The sequence below is a fragment of the Diabrotica undecimpunctata genome, chromosome 9 (genome assembly GCF_040954645.1).
Source record: "Diabrotica undecimpunctata isolate CICGRU chromosome 9, icDiaUnde3, whole genome shotgun sequence".
NCBI lineage: Eukaryota > Metazoa > Arthropoda > Insecta > Coleoptera > Chrysomelidae > Diabrotica > Diabrotica undecimpunctata.
The window spans coordinates 83566907-83589023 of NC_092811.1; the positions used below are offsets into that span (position 1 = coordinate 83566907).

At 32.1% G+C, this 22117-nt stretch overlaps 1 protein-coding gene across 1 annotated transcript in view; it reads left to right on the forward strand.

The window, feature by feature from the left end:
- The first annotated feature begins 564 nt into the window (after positions 1–564).
- LOC140450203 (uncharacterized) overlaps positions 565–22117 on the forward strand; it is an 83776-nt gene continuing 62223 nt past the window's right edge. The window contains exon 1 of the mRNA XM_072543675.1: positions 565–621. The gene's annotated coding sequence lies outside the window, so the exon portion shown is untranslated. The remainder of the gene's footprint in view (positions 622–22117) is intronic.

The following is a 22117-nucleotide window of genomic DNA, read 5'->3' on the forward strand; positions in this document are numbered from 1 at the left end:
GAACACAAGATCACTTCATCAGCCCTTTAGGCGGACCAATGTTGGTTTTAATTCATACAAGTCTAGAGTACCATATATTGCAAATCTTCATGCAGACAACCTTGAATTTTTTAACATAACTTTCAGCAAGTTTATGAAATTTGCTTAGGTTTTGAACTATGTGTAACTAGTGGCAGCATTTTTGTGCTAAACAAATGAACAGTTGAATTAATTAGTTTAATTTCTTTATGTATAAATTATTGTATTGTTATGGAGTTAATGATCGCGATAGCTAATCAGTGATATTTTCTGTGAAATTAACATAATATTCGATTAGATTCTTATCTTTACTTTTTCCATGTAGTAATTCAGTAAAATAATTGTACCTATAATTTTGTTTAAACAAAAGCTATAAATATCATTTAAACTCGTCCCTTTCGTGCCAGCTACAGAAGGTACCTATAATCTCTTATCGTTATACTATAGATTTAATGTTCCAGGTGCATTTCTCCCCGAACCGTTCTCGAAATATTGTATCGCCGCATAACCGCTCCCATTCTCCCGACTTTTCAGTACGCTCGCCGCCGTCAAACAGAGAAAACCGACGCTGGGCGTCGTTCCAGATTCCTCGCACAATGTTTTGTAAGTTTTTTTACTCAATTTCAGATTTGGCTAAGGCAATCAATACTACTTTAGAATAATTACAGACTGTTCGTAGCGGCGTGTACGATAAATCATAGCTGTCTTAGTTCGATTTTTTAGTGAACTCTTTTCGAGTTAGCGAATTGTGCTACTTATGGAATATGCAACAAGCACAAGTAGATAAGTAGTAATCTTGTCACACAATTTTTGAGAAGAAATCGAGTATTTGTGGATTAAAACACTTAAATTTTAAGAAATATTTAACAGTTTTATTTAGAATTTATGCATGGTTTTGTGTCAAAATTTCCAAGTGCTTGATTGTTGGTGCTGTTCGAGAGAGTATCGATCTGAAGGATGCTGTGACCTTGTACTTAGTTATCTCATTATTTTACAAGGTCCTGATTTCACACTTTGAAAGTTGGGCGAGAGGTAGATAAATGGGTAATAGGGTTGCAATTAACTTACATAGTTGAAGAGAAATTTATAATGGTCTCTTAATTTTTAAGTCGGATGTTATTTCTGTTTACTTTTACAACTGGTATTAGTTCTGTTACAACATATCGATTTTAATTAAATCTTCAAAGTTTTTTTTTAATATTTTCTACTTTTAATTTTTCATAAAATTTGTATTTTCCAATTTTTTAGATCTCTTATGGAAATTATACGTATATATATATATATATATATATATATATATATATATATATATATATATATATATATATACAGATATATACAGAGTAAAACTAAGTTTTACTATCTGTACCTAAATTTAAAAGAATTTTAGAATGTATTTTTGTCCATTATTTTATATTTTATATTTGTGTTATTAATGTTGAGTGTCTATGCTTTTACAAATAATCTCAACGACTAGTAAGTTGCACTGAAGAATTGTGATATTTTATAAATATTTACATTTATTTCTTATTACAGTGTCTTGAAAAAGGAATAAAACCATTCCGAAAGCTAGACAAAAAGTCAATAGAGTGTTTCATTAATATCCCGGCCAATTTTCTGATATTGTAAAATATATAAAAAAAATTACAATAACAATAACTTTTTGTTACTAATCTTGTACATTTTAGAATCTTGACAAAGGTAAAGCTTTCCTTCCGAAACGTTGATTTCAATGGACAATAAAATCTAGTTCCAAATTTATTATTACTTATTGAACCTAAATCTAATAAATCCAAGAAATATTAATTATATATATATATATATATATATATATATATATATATATATATATATATATATATATATATATATATCTGTACCGTGGAGGTAAACAGTCGTATATCCATAATGTATACATTTGTTGCAGGAAAACGCAAAACAACTATAAAAAATTTTGTACTTCCATATTATTGAATTCAACATTATTGGTACATTACACTACGTAAATGGAAATCTATTACTAAATATTATTATTTTTAAAAAATGATTTACCTGGTGTACGATACTAGGAGTTACGACTTTTTACCTCTATATCTTCAAACAGGTAATATGCAAAATAAAAATCGTAAGTGATGACAAAAATATTATATTCTGTGTTTAAAAATGCAAAAACCAAATCACAATGTTTGAAACAAAAAAAAAATCGTTAAGTAGAAAAAATATAAAACCTAAATATTTTTACTTTAGTTGTCGCTGTCACCGTCACCTGTTTGCTGCTTTGAAATTGACAACTGTTGGTAGAAATTATGAAATTGCACCGGGATCCACTGGCAAAGCTTTAATAAATGTTGTTTTTTTTTGTGATACCTTTACAATTCATACGCATAGCAGGAAATTGATCAGGGAATGATACTTGAGTTCTGGCTGATCTTAGTACATTCAAACTCACAAAATATTGGTTTGTAAAGTTTGTTTTATAAAAAATAGTTAACGACGACGCAGCGTGAATTTGAAACTGCACCACAGTTGTAATAAGGAACTCTTGTTTTTCATTATTCCGTTTTTTACCAATACATGGTGAGTGAGGTTTGGCATACAATATTTCGAAATTTTTGAAATCCGATACCTCCATTTGCATCACAGTTACACCTGTAGAGCGGATTATTTGCTGCCAGTCCCAAGGCGTAACGATTTCCATAGTTACTTGTTTTTTTAACGTCCTTTCAATTAAACCATGAACATGGTCTGTCTCCATGTGGGTATGCGCTCTCAACAAAAACTTGTGGTCTATTGTTTTCAAATTTGGACATATTTTTAGTTGCCATAGGTAAGTGAACATCACTGTGACAATTGTCCGACCAAATAATTAAATGTTCTACCGTAGAATTTGCAAGAACAATTTCACTGCACTTCAATAATGCTGAAGCAATTTCATGTCCACCCCTTCCAGCTTTCGATTCGTCTCACACCATGCAGTAAGCCTTGTTTGTGGTGGAATCATAAATTGTCAGGTTTAGTGTAGTAGAATTAAAGCTTTGATTATTTGTCAGGTAAGGGGTTGGAAGACTTTTTGTATATGTCGATCATAATCACTTTGGTTCTATCAACTGGTAACTTACTTGTTATTTTGTCGTTCTTTTCAGTATACCTCATATCAGTGTCGTGAAGATGATCTTCATATTTCTGACGAACAGCAGCCGTTGCTTCATCTTGATCACCTTGTTTGAGTTGTTGACTAAATTAATCGCATGTATCAACTGAGGGAGTTTTGAATCCCAGGTTAAATTCAGTATTGAAATTTTTTTTATAAAGCTACATCTTGGCAGTTTCTGCTTTGGAAACTTCATCATCTTTATTAACATTTTGCCAAATATAATTTGTACATTTTATCCGTTATTTAATTCAGGTTCATAATTTTAGACACCCTTGCACTAATTAATTGACGTAAATGTTTGTTTTCATTAGAAGTCATGTTAATTCTAACGTCAGTAGAAGCAATAAAGTAAAATAATAACAATAGTAACACGTGGTAACACCCTCAACTAAATATCATTTAATGTAGAACTGGAGCTACGGTTGTTTACCACTACCGCATTCCAAAGCATACTATCGTGTACGCACGTACCTATGGATATACTACTGTTTACCTCAACTGACTAATGTAGTTGCGGTTGTTTTTAAACGACATATCTAGGCAACTAATAATGCTGGATGTATGATTCTTTTCCACCAGATGCTATGAAAACCTGACAACAAGAGCGTCTTAACTCCATTTCGGCAAAAATTGGAGTTACGATTGTTTACCTCCACGGTATATATATATATATATATATATATATATATATATATATATATATATATATATATATATATCAAACAGTATTTTTGGATTACTATAATTATAGAAAATATATATTTTTGTATAATAACAATTAATTTAACAAAATAACAACAAATTAACAAAGTGCATACAATACGTAATGTTAACAAAAAAAATTTGAAAATTTTGCAGTGACTGAGGTCCCCTTTATTTTTAGTTACATCCAAAATTCTGCAATGCATAGTTTTAATCAAGTTCAGGCAAAATTATGGTGTAATTAAATCCCATATTACTTGCAATTGTTGCTTCAATTCGTTGACGGATTTTAAGAGAACAGTCTCTAGATGTACAAAATCTGAAAGTAGTTTTCTTATATTCTTCAAATAAAATATTTGAACAAACTTCTTTCCTCATTGTTGCCAGTTGATCTTCCAGTTTACAAACTTGGAGCTTTTAGCGGTAATTCTCATTTCTCAGATGTTTGGTATTATTTCAAAGACGTTGTTTTCTTGGATACCGGTGAGACAGTATTGGTGAAGTTTGCGTAATCTTTGTTAATGATCAGGAATTGAGATATGTTGAAGTGGTAAAGGCAGCAGCTGCGGAAAATTGTGACCTAAACAATGAAAGTATAGACATCCAACACCGAAAGCTTACAAATTATTCTTTGAAAGTCAGTCAACTTACTTTTTTGCCATAACTGTTATTTTATACTGTATTTTAACTTGTAATAACTTTATTTTATTAAAAATGAGTATTCGCTGTAATTCTTAAACTTGAAATTGTTTTAAATGTATATTTTAACTTCTAACATCTGAATACATAAATACTAATTGTTATTTTTCTCACCTTCCTGGATACTTTGAAAAAGTAAAAAAACTTTCATTTCATTTCGAAAATGTAGTTTTACAATTTTTAAAAGGCATATAAAAACATTTGTTTTTTATTTCTAGTAATTTTCCACTCAATATATAAATTCTATTATCAGCTGTTTATTGATTTTAAAGCTAAGAATTACTTATATTTGTATTTCCAATTTAAAAGCATGTCAGTGCAATTATATTTAACAGAAGAGCATCGTCCTATCAGTGGCGGCTCGTGGCTTGAGAGACAAGGTCGGCAAGGTATTTTTTGTCTCCTCAGATAGGTATACCGTCTTGTTTTTTATTTTTTTTTTGTTTTTTCCTATAAATTTAGAACCTAAACATGTTTATAAATTAACTCAAGTCTACGTTGTTTGGAAGTAGCAAAATGGGTTATACCGTCATCGTAAAATTTATTAGAGTTTTGGAGAGATTTTAAAAGTTTTTTTTTATTGACATTTGAGACAAGCTTGACATTCTCTCTTGTTTCATGGTATTTCGACAATAAGTTTTGATTCTTTTGAGGCAAGAGAAATCTCGTTCATTTGAGGCAGACATTGGTGGTAATGAGAGAATTAATGACAATAATTTATTAATTTCGGTAACAGTTTGTTGTAATGAATTGCAGTATATAAAATTATACATATCTTGTAACTTATCCCATCTTCCGAAAATATTTAGATCAGCATATAAAACTTTTAATTCATTTTCTAATTTTATTTTATTAAAGAATGATGGATAATTTTTAATTAACCTGTCTAATAAATATCTTGGAAATTCTTTGGCGTAACTTTTAAATTTTGAATCGTCAAAGAGGTCAAAAATTTGCAAATCTTCAAAATTCGAAAAACGAGTATCTATTTGCATAATAATAGTATCCAAAATTTCAAAATATACTCGTTTTTCGATATCTGTTTCTGTGTCATGCCTTTGTCTTTTTTTTGGGGGTTCGGAAATATCAAGCGAGTCCAAAACTTCACTGCGTATATACTGGAAATTACTATCATTACGAAAATCTCTGAGATTTTGCACCAGTCTTGTTATTCTATTTTTGGAATGAATAATGTCAGTTAAAATGATTTTGAACAACATTGAATATCAAATCGGTTTGGGTAAACACTTTCTTAAAAATATTTAAAAGTATGTTAAAAGAATAATCATTTAATAAAGTTTTCAAACCGATTGGTTCACGGATCGAGATATCATCACTTTGAAAATCGTCGCATTCAATAATAAAATCAAAAACTTCCAAAAGCTGTTCACGAAAATCTGCTACAGTGAAAACTAACCGAGATTGAAAATTCCATCGCGTCTGACAAACTGTTGGCATTTTTTTCGAAACAAACCGTTCTAAAACATTAGTCCGTTTAGGTAAGCTTGAGAAAAATGAAGCAAATCCGCTTAAACTGGCAAAAAAGACGACATTCTTTAATTTTTTTACATGTATCCTGCAAAACTAAATTCATTCTACGCGCATGACAGTGAGTAAATAAAGCTTGCGGTGCAATAGTTTTAACTTTTGCCTGGAGACCATTTAATTCACCAGACATTACGGCAGCGCCGTCATAAGTTTGTCCTACCAATTTATTTTTGATATCAAAAAATTTTAATCTGTCCTTTAAAACACCAAAAATATATTCTGCCTTATGGCTTTTACTCACGTCTGTAAAACCTAAAAACCTCTCATAGATATTACCACGTAACGCGTATCGAACAACAATTGATAATTGTGAATGACATGATATGTCGGTAGTTTCATCTACTTCTAGTGAAAAGCAAATGGTTTCCTGAATCTCAGATTCAATAACGTTACTCAAAATGTAACTAATTGATTCTATTAATTCATTCTGGATTGTTTTAGATACACCGCTAAATGTCTTCGAATCAGAAAGTAAATTAGAAAATTCCAAATCGGATTTCTTAAACATTTTTATTAGTTCTCTATAATTACCTATAATTACCTTGATTTAACGAATGCACCGATTCATTGTGTCCCCTAAAAGATAATTCCTGAAAATCTTAAAAAAATTACAATATCAATTAAACGACGTAAAACTGCGTGATTATTTTTTACAATTTCGTTATGTTTAATAGCATTTTCACGTTGGGCATTATCTAATGAAACATAGATATTTTGTTTTCCAAATAAATCTAATTTAATGTTGCTGTAAGTATGATCTTTCGAAATATCATGTTTATGTAAAGCCCTAAATAATTCCTTTAAATTATCGTAACCAGATTCACACCACGGATTTTGATGTTTGCCCCGGATTTGTCGAAAATAAAATGTAAGGCCAACAGAAAAGTTTGTTTTTTATTTCACTCCCGGTAAGCCATGAGTACTTGCTGTACCAATTATCTGAAAATGATCTATTACTTCCCTTACTCGCACTAATATTTATAAGCCGGGACATTTTAGGCAAAGGACGCCCCTTATTTTTAATAACAATTTGTTCTTCGTATGGAATAGATGAAAACCCATTATGCAAAATATAATTTACAATATCAGACTTATCAATACTTACAGTTTCTCCCATGGCTTGCATTTTTTAGGTTAATTTACCTGAATTTGTTTACACTTTAATTTAAAAAAAACTTCTATGTCAAACCCTTTAACCTTTAACTATTTACGGCAGACGTAACGTATCACAGTATTACTTTAGAAAATAAAAATAAATCACATAAAGAAAGGCTAGTTCGTGCACTGAATATCACTTCACTTTACTACTTACGTTCTTATATGAAATAACATTTCATCCCGCGCTCGCAATGTACAGTTCGCGACCAATCACCAATCTAAATGAAGCATCGGCAAATTTAATTTTGCCGTACTTGGTAATTAAGTTCATATGGAAAGAAATGTATATTTGGTTGCTAATCAACTAATATTCCGTTGATTTTTACAAGTAAATCGTCAAGGTTGGGATCGGCTCGCCGAAAACGCAAAACGTGCCTTTTTAAGAATCCACAGGCGGATGGATGTCTCCGATATCGGATCATCAATTCGAAAAGTGTCTACGCAGGGTCACTTAACGCTCAGATTGGACGAATTCTTTTAAAAACCATGAATAAAATTTAGTCTGGTCGAATTGGTCGAATTCTTTTAAAAACCATGAATAAAATTTAGTCTTTATTATCTCATTATCTCACAGATATTTTTTTATTTCACAAAAACAAATGACATCAACTGATTACCTGCCACAATTAATTATTGAAATACTGATTAAATTAAATATTAAAAAAATCTATAATATCTATAAAGGTGTGGGTCGGCACTGCCGACCCTGCCGACCCTGACCGGCCGCCACTGCGTCCTATGTCGTGTAACCGCAAGTTTGCATCTTAAGGCGACTACAGACACAACTGCAAGCTTGTCCAGCATGCTGGTTCAATCTTTTTGTACAAGTATGCACAATTTGCCTTTAGCACCACACGTACAAGTATGCTTAATAAAGATGGAGGTAGCTTAATAAAATATGTCGAGCTCGGACGATGATACGTTCGCTTTGGCCGCTTTTGTTCTTGTAAAAAAAAAATAAAATCACGAATAAAAAAGAGTACCGTGTAGTGTAAACAATAGTTGATGAAAAGAAATACCTATTTTCACATTAGCTTACTAGACTTAGACTAGACTAGTCACTAGAAAGTGTGGGCTCATAACGTTCATCTGCATCCATTCCAGAGTGATCCGCATTTTCAACTTTTTTATTTTCTCTTTTATAATTAGTCTGGAAAGAGTTTATTTTTTTTTTAAAACTGCAACCTTGTCGGCATTAACGTCAATTAACCTATATTTTTCTTATAATATTTTTTATGCTGTACCCCTCTTTGGCTTTGTTATGATAATCTTTGGATTTAATGTGCCAAAGATATGGCTGATTTTGCTATTCTTGAATAAACTCTTCCACTAAATCACGGTTAACCTTTTTGAGATCACTGGTCATGACGAAAATTACTCAAATGCTACCTCACAAAGCAACACAACGGACGCCAACTTGTTCAAGCGTGAAAATCTTGGGTACATACGTACCGTTTTGCTGGCGCGAGCGCGCTTAATTCAAGCATGCATAATTAAGATCCTTTCAATCCTCAAGCCGCTTGTACAATCACAAAGCTTGCACCATATTTCCCTACAAACACTTAAGCGTGCTTGTACAAAAAGATTGAAGAAGCATGCTGGACAAGCTTGCATGTGTGTCTGTAGCCGCCTTTAGGTGTTCACTTCACACTATCAAAAATATTTGGACTATGTTCATTATGGAAATATTCCTAATCCATCATATGTATGTATCTTTTTCTAGTATTGTATATAACTTTCTGAAAATGTTCTTTTTTTTATCCTATATTTTAATTCAGTACATTCCAAGTATAATATGTTAATCCAAGAATAGAAAAATTAACCCGGTATAATTTATTTTATTATTTAAATAGATTAAATTATTTCAAATTTACTAAATTATTCTTCTTCTTCTTCTTCCTTTGCCCTATCCGTTTCGGACGTTGGCTATTAACAAAATTTTGTTTACGGCACCTCTGAACAGTTCGGTCGATGTTAGTCCGAACCATTGTCGCAGGTTATGCATCCATGAGTGTCGTCTTCTTCCCGGCCCCCTCCTACTGTCGATTCTTCCTTGGACTATTAACTGTAGCAGCCGGTACTTAGTATGCCTCATGACATGTCCGAAGTACTCAAGCTTCCGTTTCTTTACGGTGAAGATTATTTCTTTTCTTTTGCCTATTTTCTGCATTACTTCCACGTTAGTGATGTGGTCTGTCCAGGATATCCGAAGAATACGGCGATATATCCACAGCTCAAAGGATTCTAGTTTCTTCAGGGTGACTTCCGTTGTGGTCCATGCCTCTGCTCCATAGAATAAGACCGGGAAGACATAACACTTGACCAGTCTTAATTTTAGTTCCATTGAGATTTTGCTTGTGAACCACTTTTTCATATTGTTGAACGCGTTTCGCGCTTTTTCAATTCGTGATGTTATTTTTTGTTGACTGGTCCCATTTTGTGTTGACTGTGGTTCCAAGGTATGTGTATGTCTCCACTTGTTCTATTTTTCGGTTGTTTAATGTCAATTGCATCGGAGGTTGTTGTGTTCTGCTGATGAGCATGCATTTAGTTTTGGTTGTATTGAGTTCTAAACCATATTCTTGACTTGCTGTGTGTATGCTTTGCATGAGTTTTTGAAGCTCGTTGCAGTCATTTGCGATAATAACTGTGTCGTCAGCATATCTAATATTATTGATTACCTCTCCGTTTACTTTGATACCCTCCGAAACTTCTCCCAGTGCTTCTCTGAAGATTTGTTCAGAGTATATATTGAACAGGAGTGGCGAGAGGACGCATCCCTGTCGTACACCCTTTTTAATATCTATCTTCCCACTGTGTAAGTTGCCATCTTTATCTCAGCACTTTGGTTCCAATAGAGACTGGTTATTATGCGCAGATCCTTGCCATCAATATGCATCTTCCTGAGCATTTCTAAATTATTAACCTCTTCAAATTTAAATTACGGTTCTGTCGTAGCTTGTCACAAATTTCTTAATCCGAGCCTGTGTTGTCCGTTTTAAATACGGCGATCACGTGCATCTGAGAGAGGTCATTCTGATTATTATTTATTTTGTGCTTTTACTCTGGACTCATCACTACATTTTATTGCATCTCATCGTGAATGTAATCTTTATGCTTTTTTGACCATTTTAACCTATTTTGATTCTGTTGTAATGTTAAAAGTGACTATTCTTCAACCTGAATCAAAATAAATTTTTTTAAAAATATTTCGTACTGATTTAGTTAACTATATAACTTACTTTGTACCAACTAAATCCCAATTTGTGGGATTCTCTGCACGTCATTTCACAAAACACTTAACTCTAGATAAGTTGCGTGGCGATTTTTCACTAATAATTGGTCTTAACGCCCTTCGAAGTGCTTCAGATATTTTATTAATTTTGACATTTCTAGGTTTTGTGACGACCGAATCTATAGTTTTGTATCTTCTGACTATAATTCTCCCACTAAACCATACAACTGAAACATATTCGCGTTTTCCGAATTGAATTTTTCAGAATTAAAAAATATACTGATGATTGAACACATTTTCTCATCGCTAACACAAAATACATTTGAGATTACGAGCTTTAACAACTAAATGTTTGGATAAACGCAAATTTATTGAAATAATACATTAAACTCTATCTTTAATAACAAAATATTGAAATGGCTCGGTCTCTATAAACTTTGAATTGCAGCGTTATCGGCAAAATAAACGAAAATATTGCATAACGTCGTGACAACTAAATGTTCGGACAATTCAAGAAATTACTATTCTAATATTGGGTTACATCGCCATGCGCCTTTAAAACCGCGGCAATCCTGTCTGGCATTGTTCGTACTAAGGATCTACACAAGTAAGAGTTGGAACTATCCCATCAGTTATCTAATTTATTCTTCAAATCGGCAACGTTTCTCTGGTTATTATTACGCAATTTTTGTTTTATGTTATGCCATAATGTCTCAATTACATTAAGGTCTAGACTGTTCAAAAGCCATGAGAGGACGTTAATGTTATTGTATTCAAAACATTTTTTACTCGTTTTCGCTGTATGGCATGCAGCACCGTCTTGCTGGAATATAAAATTCAAGTCCTGCTAGAGATCGTGATCACTTGGTAAAAGACTATTTTTTAAAATTTCTTGTTACTTTAATTGTGCTTTTCACCACCTCATATCTTCCTACACCAGCTGATCACACGCACCCCCAAATCATAATTCCTTTGGGACACTTCACAGTTCTTTAGAGGCAATCTGTATGGAATTATTCATTTTTAGTTTTGATAAACCGTTTTCGAAAGTCTCCCGTGCAAATATCAAACTTACATTCGTCAGTTAATATAAATCGGGACCGGCCATCAACGGTCTACGAAAACTTTAAGCAACCGCTTCAATTGAACAACATGAAAATTTCATGGACCGTTGATAAGTGGGCTAGAGTCATATTCAGTGACGAATCGAAATTTGATGTTTACGTAGGAGACTTTCGAAAATGAGTTATCAGAACTGAATCCCATGGCCTTCGAACAGTCCAGACCTTAATGTTATTGAGAAGATAAAACAGAAATTGTGTATTGATCCTCAGAGAACCGTCGCCGATTTGAAGAGTAAATTGGGTGAATTGTGGGATAGTTTCGACCCTGACATGTGTAATTCCTTAGTAAAAACAATACCAGATAGGATTGCCTTCTATTTTATTATAGGAACTATTTTAATATTTTGTTATTAATGATAGATTTTAGTGCATTGTTGATCTCGTTCTTTGGTGTAATAAGCAAAGTTGTGAAGATGAAAGTTTTCAATAAATTTTCGTTTGTCCGAACATTTAGTTGTTTTTCTTCTTTAAGTGCCATCTCCGCGACGAAGGTTGGCAATCATCATGGCTATTCTGACCTTCGAGGCAGCTGCTCTGAACAATTGCCTTGAGCTGCAACCAAACCACTCTCTCAGGTTCTTCAACCAAGAAACGCATCTTCTTCCTACGCTTCTCCTACCCTATACTTTTCCTTAAATTATGGGTCTCAAGATGTTGTATCTTTTGCCTCTCATCACATGTCCGAGATATTGCAATTTCCTTTCTTTTATTGTATTTTAGATTTCCCTCTCTCTGCCTATTCTCCTTAACACTTCTGTATTCAGACATTCTAAATGTCCACATTTCAAACGCGTTAAGTCGGTTTATTGTATTCCGGTTTAATGTCCATGATTCAGCTCCATGGTAGAGTACACTGTGTACATAGCATTTAATTAGCCTTATTCTGAGTGCCAATGTCAGATCTTTGCTGCATAAAATCTTTTTCATTTTCACGAAGTTGACACGTGCTTTTTCAATTCTAACTCTTATTTCTGCAGTATAATCGTTATTTTCTGTTATTATCGTTCCCAAGTATCGTTCCCATATCTTTTTACTCTCTCAATCTGCTGGCCGCCTACCGTTAATATGTCGTTTGTATTGTTGTTCTTGCTAATTTTCATGAATTTTTCCAAGTTGTCGGCTATTATGACTGTATCGTCGGCATACCTAATGTTGTTATTTATTAAACTCCCGTTCACTTTTATACCGACTGTCTCATTTACTGTCTTGTTTTTGAGTACTTCGTATCCTATTTAGTTGTTAGGGCTCATAATTGACAATTTTTTTGATGTCATTTTTTCATCACTACCTCTAGTTTTAAAGTAATTATGAAAAAATTAACTATATCTTGACGTAAGTGAATGAAAAGCCACGATTAGGCAAAAAATGTTTTTCTTATTGAAAAAAAAAAATAAAAAAAAAATCATAAGGGTAATATTTTTAATAAACATTAATAAAAATTCCATATTAATTAATTTCATATATGGGCCAACTAATATGGGAAGGGACTATATATATATATATATATATATATATATATATATATATATATATATATATATATATATATATATATATATATATATATATATATATATATATATATATATATATATAAGGAAGTAAACGTTAAATTAAATACTTCTGGTTCATTCTATATATATATATATATATATATATATATATATATATATATATATATATATATATATACATATATATATAGTGTACGTTATTAGTGTGAGGAAGCCCAATCAATTACGTATTTGTCGTAAGAGATAGAAAAAAAATTTAGGTTAAAGATGGAGCACAGATAGGACCATACTCTAAAAATATTTTCAAAAGTACAGGGCCACCCTTGTTAATGGGGTGAAACAAATTTTTTTTATTGGAACATCCTATATATTTTTACATTTTTGGATTCCTCTATGTTCTCGTTTTTTTTTTCAATATAAGTTTTGACAGTGTTATACAGGGTAATTTAAAAGATAATTACGTTTTTTTATTAGTTACGTAGCAAAACTAACACCTTGTAGAATTGTAGAGATTTGATTTTAAAAAATATATTTATGTTTAAAAGCTTTTTAGTATAGTCTAATTTTGTTTAAACTTTATAATATAGCGAAATATATAATATTGATATAAAGGGTGGGTTGAAACTTGAAGTGAGCTTTCTTAAATAGAACACCCTGTATTTTAATATTGCAATAAAATGTTATGTTTATGATACTTTATTATTTGTTATGCATTATCTATATCTAACTGCTTTAATTTGTGAGTTATTCGTCATTTTTTGTGCCAAACATTAATTGAAACAAAAATTAGGTAAAATTTTATCAGTTTGGCCGTGAAAAGATATCAATATACCTAAGTAATTATAAGTGACATGGCGTTTAATATACAAATAACATTAAATTTAAAACACAATATTTACTTAACAAAACACAAAAAAAAATATTTGCAAGCCATCTTCAAAAGAGCGACGACTTACACTAGTTACGCATTTATACACTTACACATTTCTGTTTAGTGTCATACATTCATTTCTAATTCTCTCATTTATATCTTCTTATATTGGAGATCGTGGAGGCCACCTTCTCGCTCTTTTCCTTTCATTTTTAAATTCCCTCACATATATTCAATGGTACTACTTAAAATAATTTCAGCAATCCGTTGTCAAAAAAAAAATCCGTTGACGTGATCCTCGAAAAATAAGTCATATGATATAATTTCCAGGAATTCCCGCCCAACTTTTCTTATATTTACTGCCGGTCGATTGGGACTAAATCTGTTCTCATGTCTATTTTGTCTGTTGTATTCATGATTGTCCCTGAATCTATTCTGTTCATAATTACTGGTAAACTGTCCTTGTGGTCTATAGAATTGATATATTGGTATATATTAGCATATGGTGTTTTTTAACTCATTTCGAGACTTCTTCTCTTCTTTCTTTTTTCTTCGTGCTTCCCGCAATTGTAGAAATTGGCATAGAATGTCGATATCATTATAGTTTTGTTGTGTTACATGATCTTTCATAATTTAATCAAAATGACGTGCTATTAATTCTACCAAATGTTCTGGTGTATAATTATATTGTAAATGTTGTGAATTATTGAATAATTGAATTGCATACCTTTCCTCAGGAATGCATAATTTTTTATGATATTTTCCATTTTGCAGCTCGTGGTTAATTTCTATCTGTTTTGTGTTTCTCTAATTAAAATTTTTTCCCTTAAAATCTATTCACAAGGGAATATTGTTATCTTTGCTTACGAACCATATATTTGCTCTTTCTTTTAATTGGTTCTTATTATTTCTTTGCAGTCTTCAAAAATTTCAATAAATTTTAATTAATATTTGAGTTTTTTATCGAAAGGTACGAGATGCTGTTTTGTGACGTCCACACCAAATTTGATCTTAATGCCACTAGCAGTTTGCATGATAATATATCGATTTTTCCAGAAACATTTTTGGTTCCTATTTCTACCACTTTCTTCTCGATTACTCTTCTTGTTTTCTGCGTGTTATCTTGCAAAGCTTTCTCCCATTTCCAATTTCTTTTCTATCTCCTGTTTCTGGGTTTCTATTTTCCTGTCTGTTTCTTCAAATATCTTATTTTTATCTTCTTTCATTTTATTTAAGCAGCTGTTTATATGCTCTTCATATTCTTTCATTCTATTTTCTAGTTTCAAAAACTTTTTCTTGTTCCTTTATTATTGTTCTCGTTTCTTTTTATTTTATTGCTGTACTTTCATCATTTTTTTATTTTCGTCTCGGTTTTCTTCTTGTTGTAAATTCATATTTTTTTATTTTCTCCTCAGTTTTATTATTGCTTTTATTGTTGTACTTTAACCAAGTAGGTACGTGCCGTAACACCACGCTCTTAATGGGGAAATACTGTATCAGGGACGCAGCACGTGCAACCTAACCTTGGTTCTGTGGAATGAGAGCAGAGTGGTCGCACGAGAGGCTCGTCTCGAACACTAGAAGTGTAGACCGGTGACCGTAATGCCGAAGCGCCCTGTGTGCATTTCTACAAACCCAACACCTCGAACGAAGGATCTCCACTCATTAGTGGCCTCTTACGACAGGCAGGGTTAACTTGCCCCGGCTGTATTCTTGTCTCCGTGAGCCAGACGGAGTACGTCTGTAGGGAAGATACAAACTCAAACACGGAAAGCCAGCGAATGTGTCCTGCTATTTTCACTATTCACTATATTCCACCATATGGTTGGCCAAGTCCCGCGCCAATCCTTGCTCTGGCCCAGACGCCAACCTCCACCCAAGCCACGTTACCATCGATGGTATAAATGACCCGTCCTCTGTTCCCAGCACCAGTAATGCATTGATTATTGATCAGTGTAGCAGTGTCTGGGGGCTCGGTAGACTGAGACCTCAGAAGCCCTGAAGAAGACATCGAAGAGGATGTCGGAAGACTGTTAAGTTTAATATTAATTCCTGTAATAGTATATTAATCTTAGCTCTAGGTTTAATTGTACTAACCGCGAAAACTTTTCGGAGATATATATATATATATATATATATATATATTATATATATATATATATATATATATATATATATATTATATATATATATATATAATATATATATATAATATATATATATATATTTATATATGTATATATATTATATATATATTATATTATATTATATTATATTATTATGATCTACTTTGACTCTATTGATGTTTATAGAGGTAATCTACTTCAATTAATTAATAAATTAATTCTTTCATTAATTAAACAAATCAAAACATAAATAAAATATAAATCTCAGGGCTCAATGATCCTATCAATACTTACTTTTGTGACTTCAAATATTTCTCAGTGGTTTCCTTATAGGGATAGACAAAAGAGAATCAAAATAATACACATATGGATTTCATTTAGAAATGATGTTCAATTTTCTTGATATAAAAACAATTTTTATTTATCAATATTATTGTATCATAAAAAAAGTCAACTATAATGATTTATAATAAACAAAACTGATTGAAATTTGATGATTTTATAATAGTGAAATATGTAGTTCCATATGCCCAGTGGTATTTAACACGAAAAATAATACATTCATATCATAACAGAAAACGACTGACCTTTGCTGATGATTATACACTGTCTTCACCCATAACACGTTTCCTTACTTGCTGGTATTTCGATCAAAGGAAAACTCGTCCACGTCCTCCAAGAATGTCTCTGCTCCTCTGCTAAATTTTGTTCTCCTTGCCTTTCACTGTTTCGTACCGTACTCGTTCCGGCTTTCTCCTGATGCAATCTTTCAAATTTTTGAATCACTTAACACAATACTAGATACTTTAGACTCAAGAATTTATATCATCTCTCGACTTGTTCTATTACACGATTTTTTTGATGATGCTTGTAACTTTTCAAACACAAACCGGCCTTTTTCTTTTTTAGTACACTGCACTCAAAACTGGACTTCTCCTTTCGATCGAACAAAACACACTGCTCCACTCTCCTCATTAATTCTCCTACTTCCAAATCGTTACCACCACAATTAATATTCCATCCAATCAAAACCAACTTTCAATCATGTCGCATTATGTACCCAAAACTATCCCTCTCCTTAATCTAAACAAATTTTCAAATTTACGTATCTTTTTGTCTTTATGGAGTTCCAAGAAAGAAATAAAATTCCGTATCCTTATTCTACTTTCTACAACTAATCACCTTCTTATCTATTTTTGAGAATCTTAATACAAAGGTAGATTTTAACTATCTACTATGTACCGTACGGGCTAATGAGTTCCATACCCGCATATCTAGAAAACTTAATGGTCTCTCCTTTGTTTAATTAAAACATATTGTCCGTGGTTTTAATAAACAGTTGAAACGTTGATTTCTATGGAAAATAAAATCTAGTTCAACATGTAATATAATTTATTGAACCTAAACCCAAGAAAAACTAATTTTATATTATATAAATATATATATATATATATATATATATATATATATATATATATATATATATATATATATATATATATATATATATATATATATATATATTGAAAGGAGTACGACCGTCTAAATTTAAAACACACAATGCAAGTGGGGATATCGGTCAAGGAGAAATAAAAATGAAAAAACTATTTCATTCTTTTAATAGAAAACATTTCGTGCAGTATTTCTGCACTTCTTCAGTTCTAATGCTTGTAAAGTCATATAAAGATATCAAACAATGTCTAATGCATAGGTTTAGGTGTTAGAACTTTTTAAAAATTACAATAAAAATACAGTAAAAAACACATTAAGAGTTTTTTCTAAATTTATACAAACATTAAAAAGTCTGAAAAATGTCACAGTATGTTAACAAGAATTATTATATTGTTTTCTTGTTAACATACTGTGACATTTTTGTGACTTTTTAATGTTTGTATAAATTTAGAAAAAACTCTTAATGCATTGTGTGTTTTATATATATATATATATATATATATATATATATATATATATATATATATACATATATATATATATACATATATATATATACATATATATATACATATATATATATATATATATACATATATATATATATATATATATATATATATATATATATATATATATATATATATATAATAATTTGATTTGTTTTAAATGTTTTAATCGTTTAAAATTAACAGTTCTGTCGCAAATAAAAGGAGACATCAACGTTGACATCTTTTATGATTGAAAATCGTGTGGTGTGGTTAAATATACAGTGCACTTAAAATAACAGCCCGATGGATAACTTCCTCTCTATTTCTCCACATGAACTTAAACAGAATCACATTACCTATCCAGCTGGTAACAACCGACCTAATAATAACCCTACAAAAATAAACATGTAAACTCACACTACTTAAAGTAATGTTGAACGAAAACTATGTGAAAATGCAATGTCTCTGAATAGAATCGGCCTCTTTTTAATATTATAATGTTATTTTCACTGACGGCCCTGAATAAAAGATGTGTAATAGATACGGAGGTGGTTATATAAGTTTTAAGACAGATGAGTACAGTATGCGCAAAAACAAAGGGCACTAAAAACTAAACTTTTATTAAAGATAAATAAAAAATTATAGCAATAGCCTAAAAATAAGCTGTTACGTTTAGGCTCTCGATTTCTTCTAAAAAATAACAACATTTTTCAGGGATTTCATTAATAGTTGCCGGTGGTTTTCCCGTAAAAACAGGTTGTTTTAGCAATTGGTAGTACTATTATAATGCCTACACATTATGCAAAATACCTAGGTATATACATCGACACAGGCATAAGGTTCACAAAACACCTGACAAATGTAGTCCAGAAGGCGGAAGAAAGAACGGCAGCCCTACAAAGAATCATGCCGAATATAGGAGGCCCAAGCACCCAAAAACGAAGAATGTACCTGCAAGTGGTACAGTCGACTCTCCTATTGGAAACCCCCTTCTAGGCAGACGTACTAAATTACAAAAAGTACAGAGACATGATAACCAGAGCCCAGCGAAAGCCTCTATTAAAAGTTACAAGTGCGTACAGGACTACTTCAACGATGGCCCTACAGGTAATAGCGGGCACGCTCCCTATTCACCTCCTAGCTAAAGAACGGCAGACGCTCTATAACTCTCGAAACGGCCACCTACCTCAGGTCAGAGCCGCCATTAGAGAACAATTACTAACAGAATGGCAAGCAGAATGGGAGGCACAGATAGACAAGGCACAATGGACCAAAAAACGAATACCCAATGTGATAGAGTGGTACAAATGTAAGTTCAAACGAGTAAATTTTTATTTTATGCAGTTCCTGACCGGACATGGATCTTTCAGGTCTTACACGTATCGTATACGAAAAACCAGCGATGATAATTATGTCATATGTGATGCGGAGCATTGTATCTTTGGGTGCAAGGTGTTTGCGTCGGAACAACATATAGTGCAAACAAAGCTAGGAGAGATATCCTCTGACAACTTGATACGTGTCGCTATGGAAAGCAGAGAGAACTTTGAATTTCTTATAGACCAAGTAACAAAAAGTATGAAGAGAAAGTCCATGATAGAGAAAGAAACTGAGACAGGATGAGAGTGATCTGAGGCAATCCACCTCCATTTAACTAGTTATCATTGTATATTATGTATTAATATGTAGATATGTGTATTTATGTGTACGTAGGTGTGTATGTGTATGTACGTATGTATGTATGTGCATATGTGTGTAATACACTTGTTTATTACATACATATGTATACTTACTTATCGTTACCTAGTATTACCCAATACCTAGTATTCTTATACCTTATTGTTACCTTGTATACCCATACATTCCATATACTCTCCCCCTGGTTTCTTACCGCTCTTAGGTAATACCATCGGCAAGGCTATGTCACTATTTTACATACATTTTTCTTCTGGTTCCTTACCGCTCCTAGCTAAGAACCAGCAATAAATCTTCATTATCAATTCAGGCAGCGCAAGGCATCTCTAAGTTTCGTTCGCTAACTGAACACGTACGGAGGTGTCTTGACGAAGAATGGGTGGTTTTAGTTGGTAGGCAGGGCAACAGAAAGGCATCCGTTTGCAGGACCTCCTCTACACAGGGGGAAATGGGCTCAGATGTTTTTCTCTGCCCTGAATCCAACACACGCCGAGTAATGGTATGGTATTTTAGAACATTTCCACCCTCATCAAAAAAAAAAGGTTGTTTTAGCATACCTTATACGTAAACATCAAAAGTTGCTAGTTCAGGTGGATGAGAAGGATAAGGAGATAAGATCTCAAAAAAATCATCATTAGAAGCAGTTCTAAGTATTCCCTCGTGGTGTAGAAGTACCCCATCCTATTAAAAACACTGGGTTTTAAATTGAATGTTTCTAGTGCGGCAGAATTGTCTGAAATAAATAAAAAAATGGCGAAAATTTGTTTTTTATATAAGGAAGATCTGTAGGGAGGTATATACGACATAAGTGCAGCGGCCGGCAACAGTGGATAAGATTAGCCCATAACATAGAAAGATGAAAGCAATTGGAATCTTAATGCTTCCATCTGAGATTGAAGCATTATACACAACTTTTAGTTGCAACTTAAAGGCATTAACATTTAAAAATTGCCCAAAATATATTTTATTGAAAAAAAAATGAACTAAAAAAATTCAAGATTCAGTATTTTATACCCCTCAAGATCATATTCTCAATTTTCGGCCTCTAGTCTTGCCCTCGAACTATAAACTGTGCGTATTATTTTGGGATAATTAGAATTACCAACTAGGCTTGACGTGCTTTTTATTTTTTTTAACAGATGTTTTACAAATTCTTTCAGAAGTTTTAAAAAGTGATTGTTAGAATATGTGTGATCGTGTCTCCTCCCATATTATAGCCTAGAATTTAGCTGTAATATAGTGGTAACTAGTGGCTTGGTAGCCCTTTTATATTAAGGTTTCATGAAGGCTGTCGATGGCAACAGAAAATATATTTTATGTCGTCTATCTGTTATCTGAGAAATAAAAAAATTGGTTAGATAAGCAATAATAAATATAGACGTAAATTGAGAGTCTTCACTGAGAAGGAGAGGGAGAAGGGGTTTCCCCCAGAAAAGTTTTTAAAATAACGTTTTTGGAGCCAAAATTATAACTTAACGCTTTCATACAAAAATGAAGCAAACTAAATATAATTTAAATATTTAAAAATTTTTTTAATGCTTTTTACAAAACCGTAATGCAAATTTAACAAGTTTAATTCCTTCTGGATAGGCCTTCGATTTGTGAAGCAAGATAAATTGTCTGTTCCTAAACACTATTATTTAAACAACAATTTACGCGGATGAATTGTAAATTCTTGTAAAACTTTCTCTACAAACTCTTCTTTTTTTGGTAATATTTGTTTCCGATGAATGCTCATTCATCAATGCAAGTAGAACTAACCCATTAAGGCGATTTTCAACCATTTTACTCCGCAACCATGTTTTTATTCTTCGAATACTTCTGAACGACCTCTCAACTGTACACGTAGTGCAAGGCAATGTTACTACAATTTCTAGCAATTTTTTTGTTAACGGATAAAAAGTAGTGGACGTTCGAAACAGTTCAAAAATTTCAAGGGTGTTGAAGTTGTCTAACTCATTATTAAAGCGTTTTTTATTTCAATGTTCTACACATACTTCTAGCTCTGCATTTATTCCATCTATTTCATGGTGGCTTAAGGATTATCTCAGTTCTAATTTAAGGCAATTTAAATCAAGACTTTTCTATTGTTTTGGTAATTTCTATTATTTTGCTCGCAAACTCGTTGAACTGAATGGCAACTGGTTTCGCTGTTAAAACAGCTTGCGCAGCCTTGCTAGCCTTATTATGGGTTTGATTTTTTGCATGATCTTTGGAACATGTGTGGACATCTTTTTATTTATTAAAGGCCCTTATCATAAATGACCCCAATGTCTCTTTGATTGTCCGTTTCAGTGGAGGAAAGACGACACAGAATTTACAAAAGACTC